The following is a 15642-nucleotide window of genomic DNA, read 5'->3' on the forward strand; positions in this document are numbered from 1 at the left end:
GCAAACCTATAAAGGAAAGATTTTTATGAATTTTTGAAAATTGGACACAGTGTAAGTGTTTGAATAGACAGATTATTTGCAGTTTGACTGAACTTTTCTCCAAAAATATACAGTAAAATGACTTGTAAATAAATACAGTAATAGTCAGGGTCACCTTGAACAAATATCAAATGAGAGAATGGGCAAACCTATAAAGGACAGATTTTTATGTATTTTTGAAAAATGGAGAATGCAAGTGCTTGAATGAATTTTTGGGGCCAATTTGACTGTACTTTTCTCCAAAATTATACAGTAAAATGACTTGTAAATAAATACAGTAACAGTCAGGGTCACTTTGAACAAATTTCAAATAAATTCATTGGCAAACGTATGAAAGGAAAGATTTTTATGAATTTTAAAAATTGGACAGTGTAAGTGTTTGAATAGACAGAATTTTTGCAGTTTGACTGCACTTTTCTCCAAAAATATACAGTAAAATGACTTGTAAATAAATACAGTAATAGTCAGGGTCATTTTGAACAAATACCAACTGACAGAATGGGCAAACCTATAAAGGAAAGATTTTTATGATTTTTTTGAAAATTGGACACAGTGTAAGTGTTTGAATAGACAGTTTATTTGCAGTTTGACTGCACTTTTCTCCAAAAATATACAGTAAAATTACTTAAAAATAAATACAGTAATAGTCGGGTCACTTTTCAACAAATACCAACTGACAGAATGGGCAAACCTATAAAGGAAAGATTTTTATGAATGTTTGAAATTTGGACACAGTGTAAGTGTTTGAATAGACAGATTTTTTGCAGATTGACTGCACTTTTATCCAAAAATATACAGTAAAATGACTTGTAAATAAATACAGTAATAGTCAGGGTCACCTTGAACAAATATCAAATGAGAGAATGGGCAACCCTATAAAGGACACATTTTTATGTATTTTTGAAAAATGGACAATGCAAGTGCTTGAATGAATTTTTGGGGCCAATTTGACTGTACTTTTCTCCAAAACTATACAGTAAAATGACTTGTAAATAAATACAGTAACAGTCAGGGTCACTTTGAACAAATATCAAATGAATGAATCTCCAAAAATATACAGTAAAATGACTTGTAAATAAATACACTAATGGTAAGGGTCACTCTGAACAAATATCAACTGACAGAATGGGCAAACCTATAAAGGAAAGATTTTTATGAATGTTTGAAATTTGGACACAGTGTAAGTGTTTGAATAGACAGATTTTTTGCAGTTTGACTGCACTTTTCTCCAAAAAATATACAGTAAAATGACTTGTAAATAAATGCAGTAATAGTCAGGGTCACCTTGAACAAATATCAAATGAGAGAATGGACAAACCTATAAAGGAAAGATTTTTATGAATTTTTGAAAATTGGACAGTGTAAGTGTTTGAATAGACAGATTTTTTGCAGTTTGACTGTACTTTTCTCCAAAAATATTCAGTAAAATGACTTGTAAATAAATACAGTAATAGTCAGGGTCACTTTGAACAAATATCAAATGACAGAATGGGCAAACCTATAAAGGAAAGATTTTTATGAATTTTTGAAAATTGGACACAGTGTAAGTGTTTGAATAGACAGATTTTTTGCAGTTTGACTGCACTTTTATCCAAAAATATACAGTAAAATTACTTGTAAATAAATACAGTAATAGTTAGGGTCACTTTGAAGAAATATCAAATGACAGAATGGGCAAACCTATAAAGGAAAGATTTTTATGAATTTTTGAAAATTGGACACAGTGTAAGTGTTTGAATAGACAGATTATTTGCAGTTTGACTGAACTTTTCTCCAAAAATATACAGTAAAATGACTTGTAAATAAATACAGTAATAGTCAGGGTCACCTTGAACAAATATCAAATGAGAGAATGGGCAAACCTATAAAGGACAGATTTTTATGTATTTTTGAAAAATGGAGAATGCAAGTGCTTGAATGAATTTTTGGGGCCAATTTGACTGTACTTTTCTCCAAAACTATACAGTAAAATGACTTGTAAATAAATACAGTAACAGTCAGGGTCACTTTGAACAAATTTCAAATAAATTCATTGGCAAACGTATGAAAGGAAAGATTTTTATGAATTTTAAAAATTGGACAGTGTAAGTGTTTGAATAGACAGAATTTTTGCAGTTTGACTGCACTTTTCTCCAAAAATATACAGTAAAATGACTTGTAAATAAATACAGTACTTGTCAGGGTCACTTTGAACAAAGATCAAATGACATAATGGGCAAACCTATAAAGGAAAGATTTTTATGAATGTTTGAAAATTGGACACAGTGTAAGTGTTTGAATAGACAGATTTTTTGCAGTTTGACTGCACTTTTATCCAAAAATATACAGTAAAATGACTTGTAAATAAATACAGTAATAGTCAGGGTCACCTTGAACAAATATCAAATGAGAGAATGGGCAAACCTATAAAGGAAAGATTTTTATGAATTTTTGAAAATTGGACAGTGTAAGTGTTTGAATAGACAGATTTTTTGCAGTTTGACTGTACTTTTCTCCAAAAATATACAGTAAAATGACTTGTAAATAAATACAGTAATAGTCAGGGTCACTTTGAACAAATATCAAATGACAGAATGGGCAAACCTATAAAGGAAAGATTTTTATGAATTTTTGAAAATTGGACACAGTGTAAGTGTTTGAATAGACAGATTATTTGCAGTTTGACTGAACTTTTCTCCAAAAATATACAGTAAAATGACTTGTAAATAAATACAGTAATAGTCAGGGTCACCTTGAACAAATATCAAATGAGAGAATGGGCAAACCTATAAAGGACAGATTTTTATGTATTTTTGAAAAATGGAGAATGCAAGTGCTTGAATGAATTTTTGGGGCCAATTTGACTGTACTTTTCTCCAAAATTATACAGTAAAATGACTTGTAAATAAATACAGTAACAGTCAGGGTCACTTTGAACAAATTTCAAATAAATTCATTGGCAAACGTATGAAAGGAAAGATTTTTATGAATTTTAAAAATTGGACAGTGTAAGTGTTTGAATAGACAGAATTTTTGCAGTTTGACTGCACTTTTCTCCAAAAATATACAGTAAAATGACTTGTAAATAAATACAGTAATAGTCAGGGTCATTTTGAACAAATACCAACTGACAGAATGGGCAAACCTATAAAGGAAAGATTTTTATGATTTTTTTGAAAATTGGACACAGTGTAAGTGTTTGAATAGACAGTTTATTTGCAGTTTGACTGCACTTTTCTCCAAAAATATACAGTAAAATTACTTAAAAATAAATACAGTAATAGTCGGGGTCACTTTTCAACAAATACCAACTGACAGAATGGGCAAACCTATAAAGGAAAGATTTTTATGAATGTTTGAAATTTGGACACAGTGTAAGTGTTTGAATAGACAGATTTTTTGCAGATTGACTGCACTTTTATCCAAAAATATACAGTAAAATGACTTGTAAATAAATACAGTAATAGTCAGGGTCACCTTGAACAAATATCAAATGAGAGAATGGGCAACCCTATAAAGGACACATTTTTATGTATTTTTGAAAAATGGACAATGCAAGTGCTTGAATGAATTTTTGGGGCCAATTTGACTGTACTTTTCTCCAAAACTATACAGTAAAATGACTTGTAAATAAATACAGTAACAGTCAGGGTCACTTTGAACAAATATCAAATGAATGAATCTCCAAAAATATACAGTAAAATGACTTGTAAATAAATACACTAATAGTAAGGGTCACTCTGAACAAATATCAACTGACAGAATGGGCAAACCTATAAAGGAAAGATTTTTATGAATGTTTGAAATTTGGACACAGTGTAAGTGTTTGAATAGACAGATTTTTTGCAGTTTGACTGCACTTTTCTCCAAAAAATATACAGTAAAATGACTTGTAAATAAATGCAGTAATAGTCAGGGTCACCTTGAACAAATATCAAATGAGAGAATGGACAAACCTATAAAGGAAAGATTTTTATGAATTTTTGAAAATTGGACAGTGTAAGTGTTTGAATAGACAGATTTTTTGCAGTTTGACTGTACTTTTCTCCAAAAATATTCAGTAAAATGACTTGTAAATAAATACAGTAATAGTCAGGGTCACTTTGAACAAATATCAAATGACAGAATGGGCAAACCTATAAAGGAAAGATTTTTATGAATTTTTGAAAATTGGACACAGTGTAAGTGTTTGAATAGACAGATTTTTTGCAGTTTGACTGCACTTTTATCCAAAAATATACAGTAAAATTACTTGTAAATAAATACTTTAATAGTCGGGGTCACTCTGAAAAAAATATCAAATGACAGAATGAGCAAACCTATGACGGAAAGATTTTTATGAATTTTTGCAAATTGGACAGTGCAAGTGCTTGAATGAATTTTGGGGGCAAATTTGACTGTACTTTTCTCCAAAACTATACAGTAAAATGACTTGTAAATAAATACAGTAATAGTTAGGGTCACTTTGAAGAAATATCAAATGACAGAATGGGCAAACCTATAAAGGAAAGATTTTTATGAATTTTTGAAAATTGGACACAGTGTAAGTGTTTGAATAGACAGATTATTTGCAGTTTGACTGAACTTTTCTCCAAAAATATACAGTAAAATGACTTGTAAATAAATACAGTAATAGTCAGGGTCACCTTGAACAAATATCAAATGAGAGAATGGGCAAACCTATAAAGGACAGATTTTTATGTATTTTTGAAAAATGGAGAATGCAAGTGCTTGAATGAATTTTTGGGGCCAATTTGACTGTACTTTTCTCCAAAACTATACAGTAAAATGACTTGTAAATAAATACAGTAACAGTCAGGGTCACTTTGAACAAATTTCAAATAAATTCATTGGCAAACGTATGAAAGGAAAGATTTTTATGAATTTTAAAAATTGGACAGTGTAAGTGTTTGAATAGACAGAATTTTTGCAGTTTGACTGCACTTTTCTCCAAAAATATACAGTAAAATGACTTGTAAATAAATACAGTACTTGTCAGGGTCACTTTGAACAAAGATCAAATGACATAATGGGCAAACCTATAAAGGAAAGATTTTTATGAATGTTTGAAAATTGGACACAGTGTAAGTGTTTGAATAGACAGATTTTTTGCAGTTTGACTGCACTTTTATCCAAAAATATACAGTAAAATGACTTGTAAATAAATACAGTAATAGTCAGGGTCACCTTGAACAAATATCAAATGAGAGAATGGGCAAACCTATAAAGGAAAGATTTTTATGAATTTTTGAAAATTGGACAGTGTAAGTGTTTGAATAGACAGATTTTTTGCAGTTTGACTGTACTTTTCTCCAAAAATATACAGTAAAATGACTTGTAAATAAATACAGTAATAGTCAGGGTCACTTTGAACAAATATCAAATGACAGAATGGGCAAACCTATAAAGGAAAGATTTTTATGAATTTTTGAAAATTGGACACAGTGTAAGTGTTTGAATAGACAGATTATTTGCAGTTTGACTGAACTTTTCTCCAAAAATATACAGTAAAATGACTTGAAAATAAATACAGTAATAGTCGGGGTCACTTTCAACAAATACCAAATGACAGAATGAGCAAACCTATGACGGAAAGATTTTTATGAATTTTTGCAAATTGGACAGTGCAAGTGCTTGAATGAAATTTGGGGGCAAATTTGACTGTACTTTTCTCCAAAACTATACAGTAAAATGACTTGTAAATAATACAGTACTTGTCAGGGTCACTTTGAACAAAGATCAAATGACAGAATGGGCAAACCTATAAAGGAAAGATTTTTATGAATGTTTGAAATTTGGACACAGTGTAAGTGTTTGAATAGACAGATTTTTTGCAGATTGACTGCACTTTTATCCAAAAATATACAGTAAAATGACTTGTAAATAAATACAGTAATAGTCAGGGTCACCTTGAACAAATATTAAATGAGAGGATGGGCAACCCTATTAAGGACAGATTTTTATGTATTTTTGAAAAATGGACAATGCAAGTGCTTGAATGAATTTTTGGGGCCAATTTGACTGTACTTTTCTCCAAAACTATAAGTAAAATGACTTGTAAATAAATACAGTAACAGTCAGGGTCACTTTGAACAAATATCAAATGAATGAATTGGCAAACGTATGAAAGGAAAGATTTTTATGAATTTTAAAAATTGGACAGTGTAAGTGTTTGAATAGACAGAATTTTTGCAGTTTGACTGCACTTTTCTCCAAAAATATACAGTAAAATGACTTGTAAATAAATACAGTAATAGTAAGGGTCATTTTGAACAAATATCAAATGACAGAATGGGCAAACCTATAAAGGAAAGATTTTTATGATTTTTTTGAAAATTGGACACAGTGTAAGTGTTTGAATAGACAGTTTATTTGCAGTTTGACTGCACTTTTCACCAAAAATATACAGTAAAATTACTTGAAAATAAATACAGTAATAGTCGGGGTAACTTTTCAACAAATACCAAATGACAGAATGTGTAAACCTATAAAGGAATGATTTTTATGAATTTTTGAAAATTGGACAGTGTAAGTGTTTGAATAGACAGATTTTTTGCAGTTTGACTGCACTTTTATCCAAAAATATACAGTAAAATTACTTGTAAATAAATACTTTAATAGTCGGGGTCACTCTGAAAAAAATATCAAATGACAGAATGAGCAAACCTATGACGGAAAGATTTTTATGAATTTTTGCAAATTGGACAGTGCAAGTGCTTGAATGAATTTTGGGGGCAAATTTGACTGTACTTTTCTCCAAAACTATACAGTAAAATGACTTGTAAATAAATACAGTAATAGTTAGGGTCACTTTGAAGAAATATCAAATGACAGAATGGGCAAACCTATAAAGGAAAGATTTTTATGAATTTTTGAAAATTGGACACAGTGTAAGTGTTTGAATAGACAGATTATTTGCAGTTTGACTGAACTTTTCTCCAAAAATATACAGTAAAATGACTTGTAAATAAATACAGTAATAGTCAGGGTCACCTTGAACAAATATCAAATGAGAGAATGGGCAAACCTATAAAGGACAGATTTTTATGTATTTTTGAAAAATGGAGAATGCAAGTGCTTGAATGAATTTTTGGGGCCAATTTGACTGTACTTTTCTCCAAAATTATACAGTAAAATGACTTGTAAATAAATACAGTAACAGTCAGGGTCACTTTGAACAAATTTCAAATAAATTCATTGGCAAACGTATGAAAGGAAAGATTTTTATGAATTTTAAAAATTGGACAGTGTAAGTGTTTGAATAGACAGAATTTTTGCAGTTTGACTGCACTTTTCTCCAAAAATATACAGTAAAATGACTTGTAAATAAATACAGTAATAGTCAGGGTCATTTTGAACAAATACCAACTGACAGAATGGGCAAACCTATAAAGGAAAGATTTTTATGATTTTTTTGAAAATTGGACACAGTGTAAGTGTTTGAATAGACAGTTTATTTGCAGTTTGACTGCACTTTTCTCCAAAAATATACAGTAAAATTACTTAAAAATAAATACAGTAATAGTCGGGGTCACTTTTCAACAAATACCAACTGACAGAATGGGCAAACCTATAAAGGAAAGATTTTTATGAATGTTTGAAATTTGGACACAGTGTAAGTGTTTGAATAGACAGATTTTTTGCAGATTGACTGCACTTTTATCCAAAAATATACAGTAAAATGACTTGTAAATAAATACAGTAATAGTCAGGGTCACCTTGAACAAATATCAAATGAGAGAATGGGCAACCCTATAAAGGACACATTTTTATGTATTTTTGAAAAATGGACAATGCAAGTGCTTGAATGAATTTTTGGGGCCAATTTGACTGTACTTTTCTCCAAAACTATACAGTAAAATGACTTGTAAATAAATACAGTAACAGTCAGGGTCACTTTGAACAAATATCAAATGAATGAATCTCCAAAAATATACAGTAAAATGACTTGTAAATAAATACACTAATAGTAAGGGTCACTCTGAACAAATATCAACTGACAGAATGGGCAAACCTATAAAGGAAAGATTTTTATGAATGTTTGAAATTTGGACACAGTGTAAGTGTTTGAATAGACAGATTTTTTGCAGTTTGACTGCACTTTTCTCCAAAAAATATACAGTAAAATGACTTGTAAATAAATGCAGTAATAGTCAGGGTCACCTTGAACAAATATCAAATGAGAGAATGGACAAACCTATAAAGGAAAGATTTTTATGAATTTTTGAAAATTGGACAGTGTAAGTGTTTGAATAGACAGATTTTTTGCAGTTTGACTGTACTTTTCTCCAAAAATATTCAGTAAAATGACTTGTAAATAAATACAGTAATAGTCAGGGTCACTTTGAACAAATATCAAATGACAGAATGGGCAAACCTATAAAGGAAAGATTTTTATGAATTTTTGAAAATTGGACACAGTGTAAGTGTTTGAATAGACAGATTATTTGCAGTTTGACTGAACTTTTCTCCAAAAATATACAGTAAAATGACTTGTAAATAAATACAGTACTTGTCAGGGTCACTTTGAACAAAGATCAAATGACATAATGGGCAAACCTATAAAGGAAAGATTTTTATGAATGTTTGAAATTTGGACACAGTGTAAGTGTTTGAATAGACAGATTTTTTGCAGATTGACTGCACTTTTATCCAAAAATATACAGTAAAATGACTTGTAAATAAATACAGTAATAGTCAGGGTCACCTTGAACAAATATTAAATGAGAGGATGGGCAACCCTATTAAGGACAGATTTTTATGTATTTTTGAAAAATGGACAATGCAAGTGCTTGAATGAATTTTTGGGGCCAATTTGACTGTACTTTTCTCCAAAACTATAAGTAAAATGACTTGTAAATAAATACAGTAACAGTCAGGGTCACTTTGAACAAATATAAAATGAATGAATTGGCAAACGTATGAAAGGAAAGATTTTTATGAATTTTAAAAATTGGACAGTGTAAGTGTTTGAATAGACAGAATTTTTGCAGTTTGACTGCACTTTTCTCCAAAAATATACAGTAAAATGACTTGTAAATAAATACAGTAATAGTAAGGGTCATTTTGAACAAATATCAAATGACAGAATGGGCAAACCTATAAAGGAAAGATTTTTATGATTTTTTTGAAAATTGGACACAGTGTAAGTGTTTGAATAGACAGTTTATTTGCAGTTTGACTGCACTTTTCTCCAAAAATATACAGTAAAATTACTTGAAAATAAATACAGTAATAGTCGGGGTCACTTTTCAACAAATACCAAATGACAGAATGTGCAAACCTATAAAGGAATGATTTTTATGAATTTTTGAAAATTGGACAGTGTAAGTGTTTGAATAGACAGATTTTTTGCAGTTTGACTGCACTTTTCTCCAAAAATATACAGTAAAATGACTTGTAAATAAATACAGTACTTGTCAGGGTCACTTTGAACAAAGATCAAATGACAGAATGGGCAAACCTATAAATGAAAGATTTTTATGAATGTTTGAAAATTGGACACAGTGTAAGTGTTTGAATAGACAGATTTTTTGCAGTTTGACTGCACTTTTATCCAAAAATATACAGTAAAATTACTTGTAAATAAATACTTTAATAGTCGGGGTCACTCTGAAAAAAATATCAAATGACAGAATGAGCAAACCTATGACGGAAAGATTTTTATGAATTTTTGCAAAATGGACAGTGCAAGTGCTTGAATGAATTTTGGGGGCAAATTTGACTGTACTTTTCTCCAAAACTATAAAGTAAAATGACTTGTAAATAAATACAGTAATAGTTAGGGTCACTTTGAAGAAATATCAAATGACAGAATGGGCAAACCTATAAAGGAAAGATTTTTATGAATTTTTGAAAATTGGACACAGTGTAAGTGTTTGAATAGACCGATTATTTGCAGTTTGACTGAACTTTTCTCCAAAAATATACAGTAAAATGACTTGTAAATAAATACAGTAATAGTCAGGGTCACCTTGAACAAATATCAAATGAGAGAATGGGCAAACCTATAAAGGACAGATTTTTATGTATTTTTGAAAAATGGACAATGCAAGTGCTTGAATGAATTTTTGGGGCCAATTTGACTGTACTTTTCTCCAAAACTATACAGTAAAATGACTTGTAAATAAATACAGTAACAGTCAGGGTCACTTTGAACAAATATCAAATAAATTAATTGGCAAACGTATGAAAGGAAAGATTTTTATGAATTTTAAAAATTGGACAGTGTAAGTGTTTGAATAGACAGAATTTTTGCAGTTTGACTGCACTTTTCTCCAAAAATATACAGTAAAATGACTTGTAAATAAATACAGTAATAGTCAGGGTCATTTTGAACAAATATCAAATGACAGAATGGGCAAACCTATAAAGGAAAGATTTTTATGAATGTTTGAAATTTGGACACAGTGTAAGTGTTTGAATAGACAGATTTTTTGCAGATTGACTGCACTTTTATCCAAAAATATACAGTAAAATGACTTGTAAATAAATACAGTAATAGTCAGGGTCACCTTGAACAAATATCAAATGAGAGAATGGGCAACCCTATAAAGGACACATTTTTATGTATTTTTGAAAAATGGACAATGCAAGTGCTTGAATGAATTTTTGGGGCCAATTTGACTGTACTTTTCTCCAAAACTATACAGTAAAATGACTTGTAAATAAATACAGTAACAGTCAGGGTCACTTTGAACAAATATCAAATGAATGAATCTCTAAAAATATACAGTAAAATGACTTGTAAATAAATACACTAATAGTAAGGGTCACTCTGAACAAATATCAACTGACAGAATGGGCAAACCTATAAAGGAAAGATTTTTATGAATGTTTGAAATTTGGACACAGTGTAAGTGTTTGAATAGACAGATTTTTTGCAGTTTGACTGCACTTTTCTCCAAAAAATATACAGTAAAATGACTTGTAAATAAATGCAGTAATAGTCAGGGTCACCTTGAACAAATATCAAATGAGAGAATGGGCAAACCTATAAAGGAAAGATTTTTATGAATTTTTGAAAATTGGACAGTGTAAGTGTTTGAATAGACAGATTTTTTGCAGTTTGACTGTACTTTTCTCCAAAAATATTCAGTAAAATGACTTGTAAATAAATACAGAAATAGTCAGGGTCACTTTGAACAAATATCAAATGACAGAATGGGCAAACCTATAAAGGAAAGATTTTTATGAATTTTTGAAAATTGGACACAGTGTAAGTGTTTGAATAGACAGATTATTTGCAGTTTGACTGAACTTTTCTCCAAAAATATACAGTAAAATGACTTGTAAATAAATACAGTACTTGTCAGGGTCACTTTGAACAAAGATCAAATGACAGAATGGGCAAACCTATAAAGGAAAGATTTTTATGAATGTTTGAAATTTGGACACAGTGTAAGTGTTTGAATAGACAGATTTTTTGCAGATTGACTGCACTTTTATCCAAAAATATACAGTAAAATGACTTGTAAATAAATACAGTAATAGTCAGGGTCACCTTGAACAAATATCAAATGAGAGGATGGGCAACCCTATTAAGGACAGATTTTTATGTATTTTTGAAAAATGGACAATGCAAGTGCTTGAATGAATTTTTGGGGCCAATTTGACTGTACTTTTCTCCAAAACTATACAGTAAAATGACTTGTAAATAAATACAGTAACAGTCAGGGTCACTTTGAACAAATATCAAAAGAATGAATTGGCAAACGTATGAAAGGAAAGATTTTTATGAATTTTAAAAATTGGACAGTGTAAGTGTTTGAATAGACAGAATGCAGTTTGACTGCACTTTTCTCCAGAAATATACAGTAAAATGACTTGTAAATAAATACAGTAATAGTCAGGGTCATTTTGAACAAATATCAAATGACAGAATGGGCAAACCTATAAAGGAAAGATTTTTATGATTTTTTTGAAAATTGGACAGTGTAAGTGTTTGAATTGACAGTTTATTTGCAGTTTGACTGCACTTTTCTCCAAAAATATACAGTAAAATTACTTGAAAATAAATACAGTAATAGTCGGGGTCACTTTTCAACAAATACCAAATGACAGAATGGGCAAACCTATAAAGGAAAGATTTTTATGAATTTTTGAAAATTGGACAGTGTAAGTGTATGAATAGACAGATTATTTGCAGTTTGACTGAACTTTTCTCCAAAAATATACAGTAAAATGACTTGTAAATAAATACAGTACTTGTCAGGGTCACTTTGAACAAAGATCAAATGACAGAATGGGCAAATCTATAAAGGAAAGATTTTTATGAATGTTTGAAATTTGGACACAGTGTAAGTGTTTGAATAGACAGATTTTTTGCAGATTGACTGCACTTTTATCCAAAAATATACAGTAAAATGACTTGTAAATAAATACAGTAATAGTCAGGGTCACCTTGAACAAATATCAAATGAGAGGATGGGCAACCCTATTAAGGACAGATTTTTATGTATTTTTGAAAAATGGACAATGCAAGTGCTTGAATGAATTTTTGGGGCCAATTTGACTGTACTTTTCTCCAAAACTATACAGTAAAATGACTTGTAAATAAATACAGTAACAGTCAGGGTCACTTTGAACAAATATCAAAAGAATGAATTGGCAAACGTATGAAAGGAAAGATTTTTATGAATTTTAAAAATTGGACAGTGTAAGTGTTTGAATAGACAGAATGCAGTTTGACTGCACTTTTATCCAAAAATATACAGTAAAATGACTTGTAAATAAATACAGTAATAGTCAGGGTCATTTTGAACAAATATCAAATGACAGAATGGGCAAACCTATAAAGGAAAGATTTTTATGATTTTTTTGAAAATTGGACAGTGTAAGTGTTTGAATTGACAGTTTATTTGCAGTTTGACTGCACTTTTCTCCAAAAATATACAGTAAAATTACTTGAAAATAAATACAGTAATAGTCGGGGTCACTTTTCAACAAATACCAAATGACAGAACGGGCAAACCTATAAAGGAAAGATTTTTATGAATTTTTGAAAATTGGACAGTGTAAGTGTTTGAATAGACAGATTTTTTGCAGTTTGACTGCACTTTTCTCCAAAAATATACAGTAAAATGACTTGTAAATAAATACAGTACTTGTCAGGGTCACTTTGAACAAAGATCAAATGACAGAATGGGCAAACCTATAAATGAAAGATTTTTATGAATGTTTGAAAATTGGACACAGTGTAAGGGTTTTAAATAGACAGATTTTTGCAGTTTGACTGTACTTTTCTCCAAAAATATACAGTAAAATGACTTGTAAATAAATACAGTAATAGTCAGGTTTACTTTGAACAAATATCAAATGAAAGAATGGGCAAACCTATACAGGAAAGATTTTTATGAATTTTTGAAAATTGGACACAATGTAAGTGTTTGAACAGACAGATTTTTTGCAGTTTGACTGCACTTTTCTCCAAAAATATACAGTAAAATTACTTGTAAATAAATACTTTAATAGTCGGGGTCACTCTGAAAAAAATATCAAATGACAGAATGAGCAAACCTATGACGGAAAGATTTTTATGAATTTTTGCAAATTGGACAGTGCAAGTGCTTGAATGAATTTTGGGGGCAAATTTGACTGTACTTTTCTCCAAAACTATACAGTAAAATGACTTGTAAATAAATACAGTAATAGTCAGGGTCACTTTGAACAAATATCAAATGACAGAATGGGCAAACCTATAAAGGAAAGATTTTTATGAATTTTTGAAAATTGGACAGTGTAAGTGTATGAATAGACAGATTATTTGCAGTTTGACTGAACTTTTCTCCAAAAATATACAGTAAAATGACTTGTAAATAAATACAGTACTTGTCAGGGTCACTTTGAACAAAGATCAAATGACAGAATGGGCAAACCTATAAAGGAAAGATTTTTATGAATGTTTGAAATTTGGACACAGTGTAAGTGTTTGAATAGACAGATTTTTTGCAGTTTGACTGCCCTTTTCTCCAAAAAATATACAGTAAAATGACTTGTAAATAAATGCAGTAATAGTCAGGTTCACCTTGAACAAATATCAAATGAGAGAATGGGCAAACCTATAAAGGAAAGATTTTTATGAATTTTTGAAAATTGGACAGTGTAAGTGTTTGAATAGACAGATTTTTTGCAGTTTGACTGTACTTTTCTCCAAAAATATTCAGTAAAATGACTTGTAAATAAATACAGTAATAGTCAGGGTCACCTTGAACAAATATCAAATGAGAGGATGGGCAACCCTATTAAGGACAGATTTTTATGTATTTTTGAAAAATGGACAATGCAAGTGCTTGAATGAATTTTTGGGGCCAGTTTGACTGTACTTTTCTCCAAAACTATACAGTAAAATGACTTGTAAATAAATACAGTAACAGTCAGGGTCACTTTGAACAAATATCAAAAGAATGAATTGGCAAACGTATGAAAGGAAAGATTTTTATGAATTTTAAAAATTGGACAGTGTAAGTGTTTGAATAGACAGAATGCAGTTTGACTGCACTTTTCTCCAAAAATATACAGTAAAATGACTTGTAAATAAATACAGTAATAGTCAGGGTCATTTTGAACAAATATCAAATGACAGAATGGGCAAACCTATAAAGGAAAGATTTTTATGATTTTTTTGAAAATTGGACAGTGTAAGTGTTTGAATTGACAGTTTATTTGCAGTTTGACTGCACTTTTCTCCAAAAATATACAGTAAAATTACTTGAAAATAAATACAGTAATAGTCGGGGTCACTTTTCAACAAATACCAAATGACAGAACGGGCAAACCTATAAAGGAAAGATTTTTATGAATTTTTGAAAATTGGACAGTGTAAGTGTTTGAATAGACAGATTTTTTGCAGTTTGACTGCACTTTTCTCCAAAAATATACAGTAAAATGACTTGTAAATAAATACAGTACTTGTCAGGGTCACTTTGAACAAAGATCAAATGACAGAATGGGCAAACCTATAAATGAAAGATTTTTATGAATGTTTGAAAATTGGACACAGTGTAAGGGTTTTAAATAGACAGATTTTTGCAGTTTGACTGTACTTTTCTCCAAAAATATACAGTAAAATGACTTGTAAATAAATACAGTAATAGTCAGGTTTACTTTGAACAAATATCAAATGAAAGAATGGGCAAACCTATACAGGAAAGATTTTTATGAATTTTTGAAAATTGGACACAATGTAAGTGTTTGAACAGACAGATTTTTTGCAGTTTGACTGCACTTTTCTCCAAAAATATACAGTAAAATTACTTGTAAATAAATACTTTAATAGTCGGGGTCACTCTGAAAAAAATATCAAATGACAGAATGAGCAAACCTATGACGGAAAGATTTTTATGAATTTTTGCAAATTGGACAGTGCAAGTGCTTGAATGAATTTTGGGGGCAAATTTGACTGTACTTTTCTCCAAAACTATACAGTAAAATGACTTGTAAATAAATACAGTAATAGTCAGGGTCACTTTGAACAAATATCAAATGACAGAATGGGCAAACCTATAAAGGAAAGATTTTTATGAATTTTTGAAAATTGGACAGTGTAAGTGTTTGAATAGACAGATTATTTGCAGTTTAACTGAACTTTTCTCCAAAAATATACAGTAAAATGACTTGTAAATA

This window comes from Pseudorasbora parva, chromosome 21 (assembly GCF_024679245.1).
Source record: "Pseudorasbora parva isolate DD20220531a chromosome 21, ASM2467924v1, whole genome shotgun sequence".
Taxonomy (NCBI): domain Eukaryota; kingdom Metazoa; phylum Chordata; class Actinopteri; order Cypriniformes; family Gobionidae; genus Pseudorasbora; species Pseudorasbora parva.